The following is a 16,629-nucleotide window of genomic DNA, read 5'->3' on the forward strand; positions in this document are numbered from 1 at the left end:
ATATAGCAATAGAGAAGCCACATGATTCCCTGCAATGGCCATGCAAATTTGCTAAATGTGCAATATATCTGTAGGGCGGACAGACAACACTGCGTCAGCAGAAGGTCCATGTTAGTATAACACATCCCTGCATTGGGACACCACTACTCCACTCTATATTTGACAGAGCACCATTGTGTTAAACATGTACGCATGTTATTGCACATGTCAGCAGATCACATGTCATACTACATGTGATTGTCAAGGTCATATGCCACACATCAGGCAGGTGTACTGTTAAACTGTGCTGGTCTACATGGTGTAACACAGGGATGTATGATAACTACTGCTATAATTGTGTAATGTGCATGCCTTTTGCTATGACACATGCATGCTGTTGTGTGCAACCCAGGGATGTATGGCACCTACAACTATTATTGTCTGAGCTGCATGCTGTCTGCCATATCACATGCATGTTGCATTCCTTCTGTCATATCACATGCATGTTGGGTGCCATAGCATGTGTGTGTGTGTGTGTGTGTGTGTGTGTGTGTGTGTGTGTGTGTGTGTGTGTGTGTGTGTGTGTGTGTGTGTGTGTGTGTGTGTGGGCAATGTTAGTGTCCCCACAGACTCTATCAGTGATGATGAACATATGATTCAGGCACAGGCAGGGTTGTCAGGGGCTGAATCTGTGCCATTGGTTGACATTCCACCTATATCTCCCTCATCCCCGCACACAGTTCTCATGCCAGCACATAGCCCATCACCAGTGGCCATAGAGGAAGGAAAGTTGGCATGTGGTAGCTTGGAACAGGAAAGTATGGAGGCTATGGAAGGTGTGCCTGCACACCATGGTGACAGCCAACTGACTGGTGATTGGTGATGCCCCATGCAGGCATGTGGCCAGTGCTGCTCGTAGGAGGACCTCTGGCCAACATGCCCCTGCAAGACAGAGCACAGCAGCTGGTGTCACCAGATGCATGTTTCAGGCTGTAATGGAGGCACAGGCATGTGCTGAATGGCACAACAGAGAAGGTCAGAGGCTTCAGAGGGCTGCTGTCCATTCTTTAAACAACAACATCTGGGCAATGGCAAATGCTCAACAGCAGCTTGCTGAAGTTTTGGATGATGATTGGGTGACATGGCTGGAGTCCTTGACCGTGGCATGTCAATCTGCAAGTGTGAGATGTCTGTGCTGGAACATCTGGTAAGAGTGAGGCATCAGGCACGTGGATGTAGGCCAGCTACATCACCTGTTGCAGATCTATGTGGTACAGTGTGAAATATTTTCTGCTTAAAAACCTCAGCTTTGGCCGGCTAAGAACTTGCTGTATTCAACTGGACGTATAAGAGAATTTAAGTACATTTATCTGCACTTTTTTTTTCAAAAAATACAGTATTTAAATTGATTTTAACTGTGTTGCAGGAATATTAACTGAACTGGAAGTTAGTCAGTGTTTGCTGAATTTTGTTATTTGCTAGTAATTACAGGAGTGGGGGTAGCCACATTCTTTGATTTCCTGTCCTTGCCTATTTAAGTGGTACAGTGTGAAATATTTTCTGCTTAAAAACCTCAGCTTTGGCAGGCTAAGAACTTGTTGTATTCAACTGGACGTATAAGAGAATTTAAGTACCTTTATCTGCACTTTTAAAAAAAAAAATACAGTATTTAAATTGATTTTAACTGTGTTGCAGGAATATTAACTGAACTGGAAGTTAGTCAGTGTTTGCTGAATTTTGTTATTTGCTAGTAATTACAGGTGTGGGGGTAGCCACATTCTTTGATTTCCTGTCCTTGCCTATTTAAGTGGTACAGTGTGAAATATTTTCTGCTTAAAAACCTCAGCTTTGGCCGGCTAAGAACTTGCTGTATTCAACTGGATGTATAAGAGAATTTAAGTACCTTTATCTGCACTATTTTTTCAAAAAATACAGTATTTAAATTGATTTTAACTGTGTTGCAGGAATATTAACTGAACTGGAAGTTAGTCAGTGTTTGCTGTATTTTGTTATTTGCTAGTAATTACAGGTGTGGGGGTAGCCACATTCTTTGATTTCCTGTCCTTGCCTATTTAAGTGGTACAGTGTGAAATATTTTCTGCTTAAAAACCTCAGATTTGGCCGGCTAAGAACTTGCTGTATTCAACTGGACGTATAAGAGAATTTAAGTACCTTTATCTGCATTTTTTTCAAAAAATACAGTATTTAAATTGATTTTAACTGTGTTGCAGGAATATTAACTGAACTGGAAGTTAGTCAGTGTTTGCTGAATTTTGTTATTTGCTAGTAATTACAGGAGTGGGGGTAGCCACATTCTTTGATTTCCTGTCCTTGCCTATTTAAGTGGTACAGTGTGAAATATTTTCTGCTTAAAAACCTCAGCTTTGGCCGGCTAAGAACATGTTGTATTCAACTGGACGTATAAGAGAATTTAAGTACCTTTATCTGCACTTTTTAAAAAAAAAAAAATACAGTATTTAAATTGATTTTAACTGTGTTGCAGGAATATTAACTGAACTGGAAGTTAGTCAGTGTTTGCTGAATTTTGTTATTTGCTAGTAATTACAGGTGTGGGGGTAGCCACATTCTTTGATTTCCTGTCCTTGCCTATTTAAGTGGTACAGTGTGAAATATTTTCTGCTTAAAAACCTCAGCTTTGGCCGGCTAAGAACTTGCTGTATTGAACTGGACATATAAGAGAATTTAAGTACCTTTATCTGCACTATTTTTTCAAAAAATACAGTATTTAAATTGATTTTAACTGTGTTGCAGGAATATTAACTGAACTGGAAGTTAGTCAGTGTTTGCTGAATTTTGTTATTTGCTAGTAATTACAGGAGTGGGGGTAGCCACATTCTTTGATTTCCTGTCCTTGCCTATTTAAGTGGTACAGTGTGAAATATTTTCTGCTTAAAAACCTCAGATTTGGCCGGCTAAGAACTTGCTGTATTCAACTGGACGTATAAGAGAATTTAAGTACCTTTATCTGCACTTTTTTTTCAAAAAATACAGTATTTAAATTGATTTTAACTGTGTTGCAGGAATATTAACTGAACTGGAAGTTAGCCAGTGTTTGCTGAATTTTGTTATTTGCTAGTAATTACAGGTGTGGGGTTAGCCACATTCTTTGATTTCCTGTCCTTGCCTATTTAAGTGGTACAGTGTGAAATATTTTCTGCTTAAATCCTCAGCTTTGGCCGGCTAAGAACTTGCTGTATTCAACTGGACGTATAAGAGAATTTAAGTACCTTTATCTGCACTATTTTTTTCAAAAAAATACAGTATTTAAATTGATTTTAACTGTGTTGCAGGAATATTAACTGAACTGGAAGTTAGTCAGTGTTTGCTGTATTTTGTTATTTGCTAGTAATTACAGGTGTGGGGGTAGCCACATTCTTTGATTTCCTGTCCTTGCCTATTTAAGTTGTACAGTGTGAAATATTTTCTGCTTAAAAACCTCAGATTTGGCCGGCTAAGAACTTGCTGTATTCAACTGGACGTATAAGAGAATTTAGGTACCTTTATCTACATTTTTTTTTAAAAAATACAGTATTTAAATTGATTTTAACTGTGTTGCAGGAATATTAACTGAACTGGAAGTTAGTCAGTATTTGCTGAATTTTGTTATTTGCTAGTAATTACAGGTGTGGGGGTAGCCACATTCTTTGATTTCCTGTCCTTGCCTATTTAATTACCTTTATCTGCACTTTTTTTTCAAAAAAAATACAGTATTTAAATTGATTTTAACTGTGTTGCAGGAATATTAACTGAACTGGCAGTTAGCCAGTGTTTGCTGAATTTTGTTATTTGCTAGTAATTACAGGTGTGGGGTTAGCCACATTCTTTGATTTCCTGTCCTTGCCTATTTAAGTGGTACAGTGTATAATATTTTCTGCTTAAAAACCTCAGCGTTGGCCAGCTAAGAACTTGTTGTATTCAACTGGACGTATAAGAGAATTTAAGTACCTTTATCTGCACTTTTTTTTCAAAAAAATACAGTATTTTAATTGATTTTAACTGTGTTGCAGGAATATTAACTGAACTGGAAGTTTTGACTCTGCTCTTCAGTTAGTCCCACCCACCCACCCTCCCTGTTTTTGTTTTGGTGTTAATCTTAGTGGCCTTGAAACTGCCCACCCCTCTTGTAAATTTGTGTTTGGATACTCCTTCTCAGCCCATCTCATTTGCTCACTCAACTGAGTGCAGTTAGATCATATTCTGATTTCAGGCACTCCTACTGTGTACAAAGAGAGCATCTGGGAAACAGAAAAAAATTTAAGCTTGTTTCCTGCCTTTCCTGTTAAGTGGTATAGACTATTTGTAGGCTTCTGAGCCCCCAAGCCCTTCTGTGTTGGAGGGAAGCCTTCTTATTTTTTTTTCTTATAACTAGCCAGTTTTCTAGTTTCAGCACTCAAATCTGTTTCTTTGATCTCAGCACTTGTTCAGAAAAAAAAATTCATCTGCTTTTACTGTACTTGTGTTTCTACCTACTTTATTTTACTTTTGCATCATCTTAAAAGTACTCAATTGTATTTATTACTGCTTGGTGTAACTCATTCTAAGCCTTTTGGTTTAAACACTTGGGCTTCAGACCAGTTGTTTTGCACTGAGAGGGTTTGTGGTCTGCACTGTATTGGCAGAACAGGTAGCTTACATCCTTCTAGGTTGGGAACTGCTGATTGAGGGGTCAGTGTCTGTTATTCTAAAAGTGTATTAATTCTGGTTTAAGCACTTGAGCTTTCAGGCCAGTTATTTTACATTAAGAGGGCTCGTGGTCTGCACTCTTGTGGGAGGAAAGGCTGGACTCTGCCCTTCTGAGCTGGGAATTTCTGGTTAAAGGCTTATAGTGCATGCATATCTGAACAGCTTCTTACTGAAGTTGGTGCGCCTTGTTTGCTGTGGCATAGACTGGATTCGGGCCTGCTGGATCTAGCTTTGTTTGTGTACCTTGAGCACTAATCCAGGCATTCTCTAAAGTATTCAACTGTATTTATTACTGCTTGGTAGTAACTTGATTAAAGTGTAGCTATCATTCTAAGTCTTTTGGATTAAGCACTTGGGCTTCAGACCAGTTGTTTTACATTAGGAAGGTTTGTGGCATGCACTGTGTTGGCAGGACAGGTAGCTTTCATCCTTTTAAATTGGGAACTGCTGATTGAGAGCCCAGTGTCTGCTATTCTTAAAGTGTATTAGTTCTGGTTTAAGCACTTGGGCTTCAGACCAGTTATTTTACATTAAGAAGGTTTGTGGTCTGCACTCTTGTGGGAGAAGAGGCTGGACTCTGCCCTTCTGAGCTGGGAATTTCTGGTTAAAGGTTTATAGTGCCTGAATATTTGAACTGTATCTTACTGAAATTGGTACACCTTGTTTGCTGTAGCATAGACTAGATCCAGGCCTGCTGAATCTAGCTTTGTTTATATGCTTGTTGTTTGTTTGCTTGTTATTTCCCTGGAACGCTAATTCCACCTAATACGCGGCTTCTCGGTGCTTCTGTGGATCACTAGTGATATCTGCGTTGCTTACTGTACTTATTTCCTTGTTTCACTTGAAAGAAAGGTACTGTTTGTATGCCACAATATGAAGACAAGATGATCAACTTCAACAATTGGCTTAAGTACTGGTGTCATTCAAAGGGGATCCAATGCTTGTCAGCTTGGGATGATATGCTCGACAAGCCACGATGCTTCGCTAGGGACGGCTTGCACCTGTCACCCCTGGGCTTTCGGATATTGGCAAAGGCTCTTGCTATCCCCATAGTGCCTTTTTTATGCAAGGCTCAAAAGACAAACCCACCTCCATAGGTATCACAAGGGATAAGAAACTAAGAGTAATGCTACTCAACGCCAGAAGTCTAAACCTCAAGATGCATGCACTCGAAACTCTCCTTAGCATGGAGAACATCTATATCTGTGCAGTAACAGAAACCTGGTTCAGGGCTCCAGAGAGCACCCCAGCACTACCAGGTTATACCTCATACCATGCTTTTTGGCCCCAAAACTTGGACCGAATTACAAAAGGAGGGGGAGTATCGATATTCATCAAAGATACCCACACCTCCAGGTTGGTGGCAAAGCACAAAACATCAGAGACTATCCATGTGCAACTAACAGTGGGTAAAACTGCCTTCCAGTTTATAGCCTGCTACAGGCCACCCTCCCAAACCCAGGAACCCCACTCGGCCTTCCTGAGAACAATGGAAAATGTGAAGGTCTCTCCAAACACCATTATATTGGGTGACTTCAACTACCCAAACATAGACTGGGAGCATTACTCTAGCTCCAACACCCTAGCTCAAAGGTTCCTAGAATTTATAAACTCAAATGCTATGGAACAACTTGTTACCACTCCCACAAGAGGGGAAAACATACTGGACCTGATCATCACCAACATGGGGACTCTATGCTCCAGACCAGTAGTGTATCCCTCACTGGTAAGATCAGACCATAAACTAATCTCACTGGATATTCACATCCCGACCCCACCCCCTGCCCAGAAAACCACAGTGAAAAACTTCTCTAAAGCAAATTTCACACTCCTCAAAACCAAGGTGGAATCCTTCAAAGCCCCCGGGCCTGTGGAAAATACGGCCCAGACTGCAGAATCCTTTATAAATGCATTCTATGAACACCTTCAGGAATGCATGGATCATGCGATCCCAAATAAAGCCAAGACCCAATCCTCCAAAGGCAGACGTCCTGTCTGGTGGACCCCAGTCATAAACAAACTATACAATAGAAGGAGGAAGCTACTAAATGATAGAGCAAAATCCCAAATAGGGAAGGCATCACTGATCAGTATTAGCAAAAAACTAAGGGCACTCATAAAATTGTCTAAGGCCAGCTTCGAGAGAGAAATTGCACAGGACACTAAGGATAATCACAAGGCTTTCTTTAGTTATGTTAGGAACCTGGGTGGTAATTCCCAGATATGCTCAGAATTAGTCCAAAATGACAAAAAATACACTGAACCCACAGACATTGCCAACATCCTAGCTGACAGGTTTAGTGCAAACTTCTCCCCCTCCTCCCCACCAAAAGGGCAAATATCTATCCCAGCAGAGTGCTGCCTCCCTGACATCTCAGATGCTCAGGTAAGAGCCGCCCTCTCCAAAGCAAAAAACACAGCATCAATGGGACGAGACGGTGTACCGGGCTGTGTCCTACATGAACTCCAAGAAGAGCTAAACCCAAACATAAAACTACTGTTAAATCTCAGCCTTACTACAGGATATGTACCCAAAGAGTGGCGTACAGCAACAGTGGTCCCTCTCCATAAAGGTGGTGCCTCAACGGATCCTGGAAACTATCGCCCCATAAGCCTGACTAGCTTGGTCTGCAAAGCTATGGAAAGGATCATCATGGACCTCATAAATAAAGATATTGGGGACCTACAGACACTGGATCCTACCCAGTTCGGCTTTGTTAAGGGCAGATCCTGCCTCTTAAACCCGGTTGATTTCTTTGAAACAGTCAGCAAGGCCCTTGACGAGGGGAAGGTGGTCCACACAGCCTACCTGGACCTCGCAAAAGCCTTCGATACAATACCCCACTCGGGCATTATAGATAAGCTCACCAGCTTAAATATAAACCCCTATGTCACTAGATGGATTGCAAACTGGCTCAAGGACAGAACCCACATGGTTAGAATTGCTGGAGCCATGTCACACTCCAAACCAGTTACAAGTGGTGTCCCACAAGGCTCAGTCCTGGGACCTCTCTTGTTCGGTATATATTTCTCGGAGGTACAGGCCAACATGGAAGGACTGTGGCTGACCAAGTTCGCAGATGACTGCAAACTGACACTATAATCGACTCTCCAGCCGACACAAGCATCCTCCAAAAGGGCCTCATAGAAACAGACAACTGGTGCCAGAGCCATGGCCTCAAGCTAAATACCAAAAAGTGTATAGTCATCCCCTTTGGCAAAAACAAAGTGCCCACAAATTACCACATAGGTGGTAATCCATTAAGTACAGAAGAAGTAATTAGGGACCTGGGGACACAAATTGATAGCAATCTCTCATTTGACAACCACGTGGTCAAAGTGGTTAGAAAAACATTTTATATAGCCCACTTAATCATGAAGGGATTCACATCTAGATCAGGGGAAGTCATCGTGCCTCTTTACTCATCCTTCATCAGGCCCATATTTGAGTACAATGCCCCTTTTGCGATGTACCTTACCAGACACCTGCAGCAACTGGAAAGACCCCAAAAGTACCTCATCAAGAGAATCAAACGGCTCAAACAGATGCCATATGCTGCCCGGTTAAAGTAACTCCAGCTCTACTCAGTGGCATACTGCCTGTTCAGAGGCGATCTGTGCCTGACGTATAAAGCCATGTCCAACCCGGAATTAATGGACATGCTGCACCTCAGAAAATCCAAATCCCATCAAGCTACACGCCGAGACTTGAACCTCAGCACTGAAATAAATAGGACATGCTGGAGGGACAGATTCATAACCCAGAGGCTCCCTTCACTCTGGAATAAAATCCCAGTCCAGGTTAGGCAGAGTCCCTCATTGACTCTCTTCAAGAGGAATCTTGATGAGTGGATGGGAGATCGTAGGTTTACCCCGGGTATCACTTCTGTGTCACTGTTAGACAGAGGCACAGTATACTAACCTCGAAAAAGGGCATAGCAAAATAAATTTAAAATGGGTGGCGAAAGCCAAACACATTCTGGCTAGGCTTATAAATGCCCTAGGGCAGATAGCCTAGTATGAACCTATGAACCTATGAACCTCACATGCCCGCTCCCATAGTGGTTGTAGCAGCAGCAATGCAGCTGGTGCTGTTCTATCCACACCAGGACACAGCAGGCCATGTGCACATGGCCCTGGATGGTCCCAACCAGACATGGTTCCAGTGGACATGTGTCATCAGACAGTACCCAATCTGCACCTCTGCCTGGTAGTGCCCGTGCAACCCCTGGCAGGCACAGGTCACGTTGCCATGGCTGGATACTGTGAACTGTAAAACCTGACCTGTACAGTCTGCAGCTGTCAATAATACCCCTGTGTAGGCCAGACACATGCCAGAACTGTGTGCATACATACACGCACACACCGGAAACATATGTAGGGCACTGAATCACACACACATGCATAACATCCACACACACCCAATGAGATCAAAGGCCCTAACCCAAACACATGATGTAATCCAATGGTGCAGCCTAGGCTCCTGGCAAACATTATCACCCTGTGTATATGATGATGGCTGTGCCGCATCCCTGTCATCTACCATCAGTGCAGGGACATGCTCATATGGTCTGATGCACAGGGTGAACAGACTAGGAAGATAATTGCAGATTACAATTGTTGAGCACTGTTGACAGGCAGCAGATATACCATGTCTTACAGGTTTAGAATGCATTTTGTACTGTTAACAGTATGTGTCATGTGTAACAAGAGTAACATGCATGTTGGTCTTGATGTTCTGCCATCCTCCTTCATGTCTAATTGCATGTGCCAGTGGATGTCAGTGTTTGCAGTTAGTGTCCCATATGTAACTGTGGACTACTCACAGGTATGTATGAAAATACCAGCATGCACTTTGTAGCTTCCACATCACAGTTAGAAAGTCCCATGTTCCAAACACGTCTACTGATCTACTGATCCAAGAGCATGATAGCTGTGTATTAAGCTACTGTGGCTAGAGACGTGACATCCATACTGGGTGACATCACAGGTACAGTTACATGGAGTGGGGAGGTAAGAGAGTGGTCTAGCTGATGACTAGGGTAGAGTCCAGTAGAAAGCTTGTTGCCTCATTGGGAAGCAGTAATACACATTCCCATGACAGGATGCGAACACACAAGTACACCCGCACATTCAGGTATTCACACACATGTATTCAGAGACACAATAACACACCCACACACTCAAGGATTCACCAACACAGTAACACACACACACAAACACAAACACACACACACTCACACACACACACACACACACACACACACACACACACACACACACACACACACACACACACACGCACACACGCACACACGCACACATGCACGCACACACAGTAGCTAGTGTTGAGGTGAGGACCCCTGCCTATGTGCAAATCATCATTACAGTACTGTGCATTTACATGATGCACTACAGAGATTACACATGTACAGGTTGTCAGAATGGCCTAAGATTGAGGACACCAACAGGGATACTAGATTGCATTGCCTGGATGGGGGGAAGGGTCTTATCAGTTCAATATGGTAACATACATCCCCACTCCAGGGACCAAACAGCCATACATATACACACACACACACACACACACACACACACACACACACACACACACACACACACACACACACACACACACACACTGCGGCATTCACTATTGAATACACCTATGCTGTGCACATAGAGATACCCAACATGTGTGAGATACACACCCTTGCCTATGTCCTGCTTTGTACAATGCAGTCTGTGCAGATGTCTACAGCAGTGTACAGGAGAGTGAGTAACAACTGAGATATATTCCCCACAATACGTGACATATATGGACACACACACAAACACATGCCAGTACTGTGAATCAAACACATGCATATCTCATGATATGTATGACAGACTTACAGCAGTATTGCATATGCTACAAAGTGTACTGATGCTTCCTTTGGCAACTCTGTTGATATATGCACATGGGAGGTCTTAACTGTTACAGCTGTCAAGTGATTTACCTTCAGTGTCACCCTAACCGCTATCTAGGTTGTGTGTGTTCCCCTTCAATTCACAAAACCATAGCTTAGCAGTTACACAGGTTATTGCAGGAATGCTTGTTACACACCTGTGAGCTGTCCTCAGCAAACATCCATCTGCAAAGCTGCCCCACCACATAGTTATGTCCACACATCTGTCCATACCTGGAGTACAGCTTACCGTACTTTCAACATATCACCATATACAGTTGGCAATGTTGAAAGTGCATTGCAACTGCATGATGTACTAAGACAAACATCACCTGCAAACAACAGAAACTGCACATGCATGGTATCTGAACGCACACCACTACATGTGCATATGTGTAAGTCCTACATTTCTGTCATTTGGGCATGTTTGTAGGCATTGCATTTGGTGTACATGTTTAATGGCATACATGATACATGGAAGGTTGTATGATATGATAGGTGTCATGGGTGACCAGTACAGAGGGGATGTTACCTCTGTCAACATTGATAGCCCACCTTATGTATTGTTAGCATTCAGCAGCTATGGACCTACCTTCCACATGCATGTGTGTAATGGCTGTAGCCACCTGTCTGCACAAAGGACAACAACAGCTATGCTATTTATATATAATATGTATGTGTGTGGCATTTACATATCCATGTCATATCCAAACATGAGGGTGTTTACTGGTGTACAGCAACAGTCATCTGTTAATGCTGTAAATAACCGAGGGACCCTGGTATGTGTGCAGCTGACCTGGTTACAAACAGTGGTATCACTGCATTGCATAACACATGATGCAACTGATCAGTACATGGGTACTCTGCACAGCTGATTTAGAGCTAGGTACAGTCCACCGGTCAAAGGTCACATAGTGTTGTACTATTATATGTGATACCACATGTATGGATGTGTGTTGGTGGTCCGAGGGCATGGTGGTGTCTGAGGGTTACATCCTAGAATGCAGCTTTTGACACTGTGACCTGCACCTCACTCATCTGTGATGCCTTTTGTGGGAGTACTGGTCAGCACATGTAAGTGGCCTTTATGTATGTGGGGACACCACCACCTGGGGTGGTCCGTACTTGTGTTATGGCCCACATGTCTGGTTCTGAGGTATATGGTGGTAGTGCTATTGTGCACTACAGAGCCTTCAGACAGGTGTTCCTCACTGCACAGATGTCAGTACTCCCCAATGTTGGATCAACAGTGAGCAGCTGTGATTACGAACGCTACACATCTTGCACTGGTTAGGCTAGTATACAGCTCAGCAAGCTCCTGCCTGGTGCACTGAAGAGTTCTACAGCAGTAGAGCATTTTCTTGTCTGCACTTTAACAATGTCATTTTTGTGTTTAGATTATCTGTTTAGCTGTTGTAGGCTACACACTCAAGTGTGATAGCCATTTTTGTGCATTTAAAGTGTTTTTTGATTGTATGTGCATCATTTTCTGAAAAAAAAAAAAATATATATATATATATATATATATATATATTTATATACTTGTTTTCCTACCTTTTAAGCAGGTTTAGTCCAGTTTTCAGGTTAGTGCTGAATTCAGGACTGTGTTACAAGTTTCTGTGTTTGCCCATACCTTACTTAGTTAGTAGGAAGTTTCTCTGTTCACTGTGAGAGAGGGCACATTGAGCAGCTTATCTGTCCCTGGAGCTGTGGTTTCAGACCAGAAATTAGTAGTTTACTGGCCATTTTGGTCTAATTTCTGTCTGTTTCATTTCCCTGCTGTAAAACCCACATTTGCAAGGTTTTGCTGCTAGTATACACCTCAGCAAGCTCATACCTGTTGCCCTGCAGAGTTCTACAGCAGCAGAGAGACAAAGGAGAGACTTTGGAGTGATTAAGTATCATTTTTCTGCATTTTCCTACTGCCTTTAGCTATTTCTGACTAAAAACTCCAAATTCTAGAGGATCTGTGATTTAAAAAGCTTGTTTCAGCTACATATTGTACGTATTTTACTGTCTGCACTTTAACAAAGTCATTTTTGTGTTTAGATTACCTGTTTAGTTGTTGTAGGCTACACACTCAAGCGTGATAGCCATTTATGTGCATTTAAAGTGTTTTTTTGATTGTATGTGCATCATTTTCTGAAAAAAAAAAATATATATATATACTTGTTTTCCCACCTTTCTAAGCTAGTTTAGTCCAGTTTTCAGGTTAGTGCTGAATTCAGGGCTGTGTTACAAGTTTCTGTGTTTGCCCATACCTTACTTGGATAGAAGGCAGTTTCTCTGTTCACTGTGAGAGAGGGAGCTTTGAGCAGCCTATCTGTCCCTGCAGGAGTGGTTTCAGTGAAGAAATTAGTAGTTTATTGGCCAATTTGGGCTAACTTCTGTCTCTTTCACTTCTCTGTTATAAAACCTGCATTTGCAAGGTTTTGTGCTAGTAAACAGCTCAGCAAGCTCCTGCCTGGTGCCCTATAGAGTTCTACAGCAGCAGAGAGACAAAAGAGAGACTTTGGAGTGATTAATTATAATTTTTCTGCATTTTCTTGCTGTATTTAGCTAATTCCACCTAAAACATCAATTTTCTAGAGTTTCTGTGATTTAAAAAGCTTGTTTCAGCTACATATTGTACTTATTTTACTGCCTGTACTTTAACAAAGTCATTTTTGTTTTTAAATTACCTGTTTAACTGCTGTAGGCTACACACTAAAGTGTGATAGCCGTTTCTGTGCATGTAAAGTGTTTTTTGATTGTATCTGCTTTACTTTCTAAAAAAAAAAAAAAAAAAAAAAAAAAAAAAAAAAAAAAAATAAAACTTGTTTTCCAGCCTTTAAAGCTAGTTTAGTCCAGTATTCAAGTTACTGCTGAATTCAGAGCTCTGTTGCAACTTTCTGGGTTTGCCCATACCTTACTTGCATAGAAGGAAGTTTCTCTGTTCACTGTGGGAGATGCAGATTTGAGCAGCCTATCTGTCCCTGGAGGAGTGGTTTCAGCCAAGAAAATAGTACTTTATTGTCCATTTTGGGGTAAATTCTATCTCTTTCATTTCCCTGCTATAAAACCCATATTTGCAAGGTTTTGTGCTAGTATACAGCTCAGCAACTCCTGCCTGGTGCCCTGCAGAGTTCTACAGTAGCAGAGAGACAAAACAGAGACTTTGGAGTGATTAAGTATAATTTTCTGCATTTTCTTGCTGCCTCTAGCTAATTCTTCCTAAAACGCCAATTTTCTAGAGTTTCTGTGATTTAAAAAGCTGTTTCAGCTACATATTGTACTTATTTTACTGCCTGCACTTTAACAAAGTTGTTTTTGTGTTTAAATTACCTGTTTAACTGTTGTAGGCTGCACACTCAAGTGTGATTGCCATTTCTGTGCATTTAAAGTGTTTTTTTGATTGTATCTGCTTTATTTTCTCAAAAAATACTTGTTTTCCCACCTTTCTAAGCTAGTTTAGTCCAGTTTTCAAGTTAGTGCTAAATTCAGGGCTGTGTTACAAGTTTCTGTGTTTGCCCATACCTTACTTGGATAGAAGGCAGTTTCATTGTTCACTGTGGGAGAGGGAGCTTTGGGCAGCCTATCTGTCCCTGCAGGAGTGGTTTCAGCCCAGTAATTAGTAGTTTATTGGCCATTTTGGGCTAACTTCTGTCTCTTTCATTTCCCTGCTATAAAACCCGCATTTGCAAGGTTTTGTGCTAGTAAACAGCACAGCAAGCTCCTGCCTGGTGCCCTATAGAGTTCTACAGCAGCAGAGAGACAAAAGAGAGACTTTGGAGTGATTAAGTATAATTTTTCTGCATTTTATTGCTGACTTTAGCTAATTCCGCCTAAAAACTCCAATTTTCTAGAATTTCTGTGATTTAAAAAGCTTGTTTCAGCTACATTTTGCACTTATTTTACTGCCTGTACTTTAACAAAGCCAATTTTGTTTTTAAATTACCTGGTTAACTGCTGTAGGCTACACACTAAAGTGTTATAGCCGTTTATGTGCATGTAAAGTGTTTTTTGATTGTATCTGCTTTACTTTCTAAAAAAAACAAAAAAACAAAAAAAACTTGTTTTCCCGCCTTTAAAGCTAGTTTAGTCCAGTATTCAAGTTAGTGCTGAATTCAGAGCTCTGTTACAAGTTTCTGGGTTTGCCCATACCTTACTTGAATAGAAGAAAGTTTCTCTGTTCAATGTGGGAGATGCAGATTTGAGCAGCCTATCTGTCCCTGGAGGAGTGGTTTCAGCCAAGAAAATAGTAGTTTATTGCCCATTTTGGAGTAAATTCTATCCCTTTCATTTCCCTACTATAAAACCCATATTTGCAAGGTTTTCATGCTAGTATACAGCTCAGCAAGCTCCTTCCTGGGGCCCTGCAGAGTTCTACAGCAGCAGAGAGACAAAAGAGAGACTTTGTAGTGATTAAGTATCGTTTCTCAGCATTTTCTTGCTGCCTGTAGCTAATTCCTCCTAAAACCCCAATTCTCTAGAGTTTCTGTGATTTAAAAAGCTTGTTTCAGCTACATATTGTACTTATTTTACTGCCTGCACTTTAACAAAGCTGTTTTTCTGTTTAAATTATCTGTCTAACTGTTGTAGGCTACACACTCAGGTGTGATTGCCATTTCTGTGCATTTAAATTATTTTTTTGATTGTATCTGCTTTATTTTCTAAAAAAAAAAAAAAAAAATGTGTTCCCGCATTTCTAAGCTACTGTACTCCAGTTTTCAAGTTACTTAGAAGGAAGTTTCTCTATTCACTGTGAGAGAGGAAGCTTTGAGCAGCCTATACGTATCTGGAGGAGTGATTTCCGCACAGTAATTAGTAGTTTTTGGCCATTTTGGACTAATTTCTGTCTCTTTCATTTTCCTGCTATAAAACCTGCATTTGCAAGGTTTTTGTGCTAGTATACAGCTCAGCAAGCTCCTGCCTGGTGCCTGCAGAGTTCTACAGCAGCAGAGAAACAAAACAGAGACCTTGGAGTGATTAAGTATAATTTTTCTGCATTTTCTTGCTGCCTCTAACTAATTCCTCCAAATTTACCAATTTGCTAGAGTTTCTGTGATTTAAAACATGTGTTTCAGCTACAAGTTGTACTTATTTTACTGCCTATACTTTAACAAAGTTGTTTTTGTACTTAAATTACCTGTTTAACTGCTGTAGGCTACACACTAAATTGGGAAAGCCATTTAAGTGTATTTAAAGTGTTTTTTGGTTGTATCTGCTTTATTTTCTAAAAAAAAAAAAAAAAAACTTGTTTTCCCGCCTTCAAAGCTAGTTTAGTCCAGTTAGCAAGTTAGTGTTGAATTCAGGGCTATGTTGCAAGTTTATGTGTTTGCCCATACCTTACTTGGATAGAAGGAAGTTTCTCTGTTCACTGTGAGAGAGGGAGCTTTGAGCAGCTCATATGTCCTTGCAGTAGTGGTTTCAGCACATAAATTAGTAGTTTATTGGCCATTTTGGTCTAATTTCTGTCTCTTTAATTTCCCTGCTATAAACCTGCATTTGCAAGTTTTTTGTGCTAGTATACAACTCAACAAGCTCCTGCCTGGTGCACTGCAGAGGTTTATAGCAGCAGAGAGACAAAAGAGAGAATGTGGAGTGATTAGGTATCATTTTCCTCCTTTTTCTTGCTGCCTTTATCTAATTCCGACTTAAAACACAGATTGTCTAGAGTTTCAGTGATTTAAAAAGCTTATTTCAGCTACATAGTGTGCTTATTTTACTGCCTGCACTTTAACAAAGTCATTTTTGTGTTTATATTACCTGTTTAACTGTTGTATGCTACACATTCAATTGTAATAGCCATTGCTGTGCATTTAAAGTATTGTTCTGATTGTATCTGCTTTATTTTCTGAAAAAAAATATATATATACTTGTTTTCCCGCCTTTCTAAGCTAGTTTAGTCCAGTTTTCAGATCAGTGCTGAATTCAGGGCTGTGTTACAAGTTTCTGTGTTTGCCCATACATTACTTGGATAGAAGGAAGTTTCTCTGTTCACTGTGAGAGAGGGAGC

This window comes from Protopterus annectens, chromosome 4.part0, assembly GCF_019279795.1.
Source record: "Protopterus annectens isolate FY-2018-M chromosome 4.part0, PAN1.0, whole genome shotgun sequence".
Taxonomy (NCBI): Eukaryota; Metazoa; Chordata; order Ceratodontiformes; family Protopteridae; genus Protopterus; species Protopterus annectens.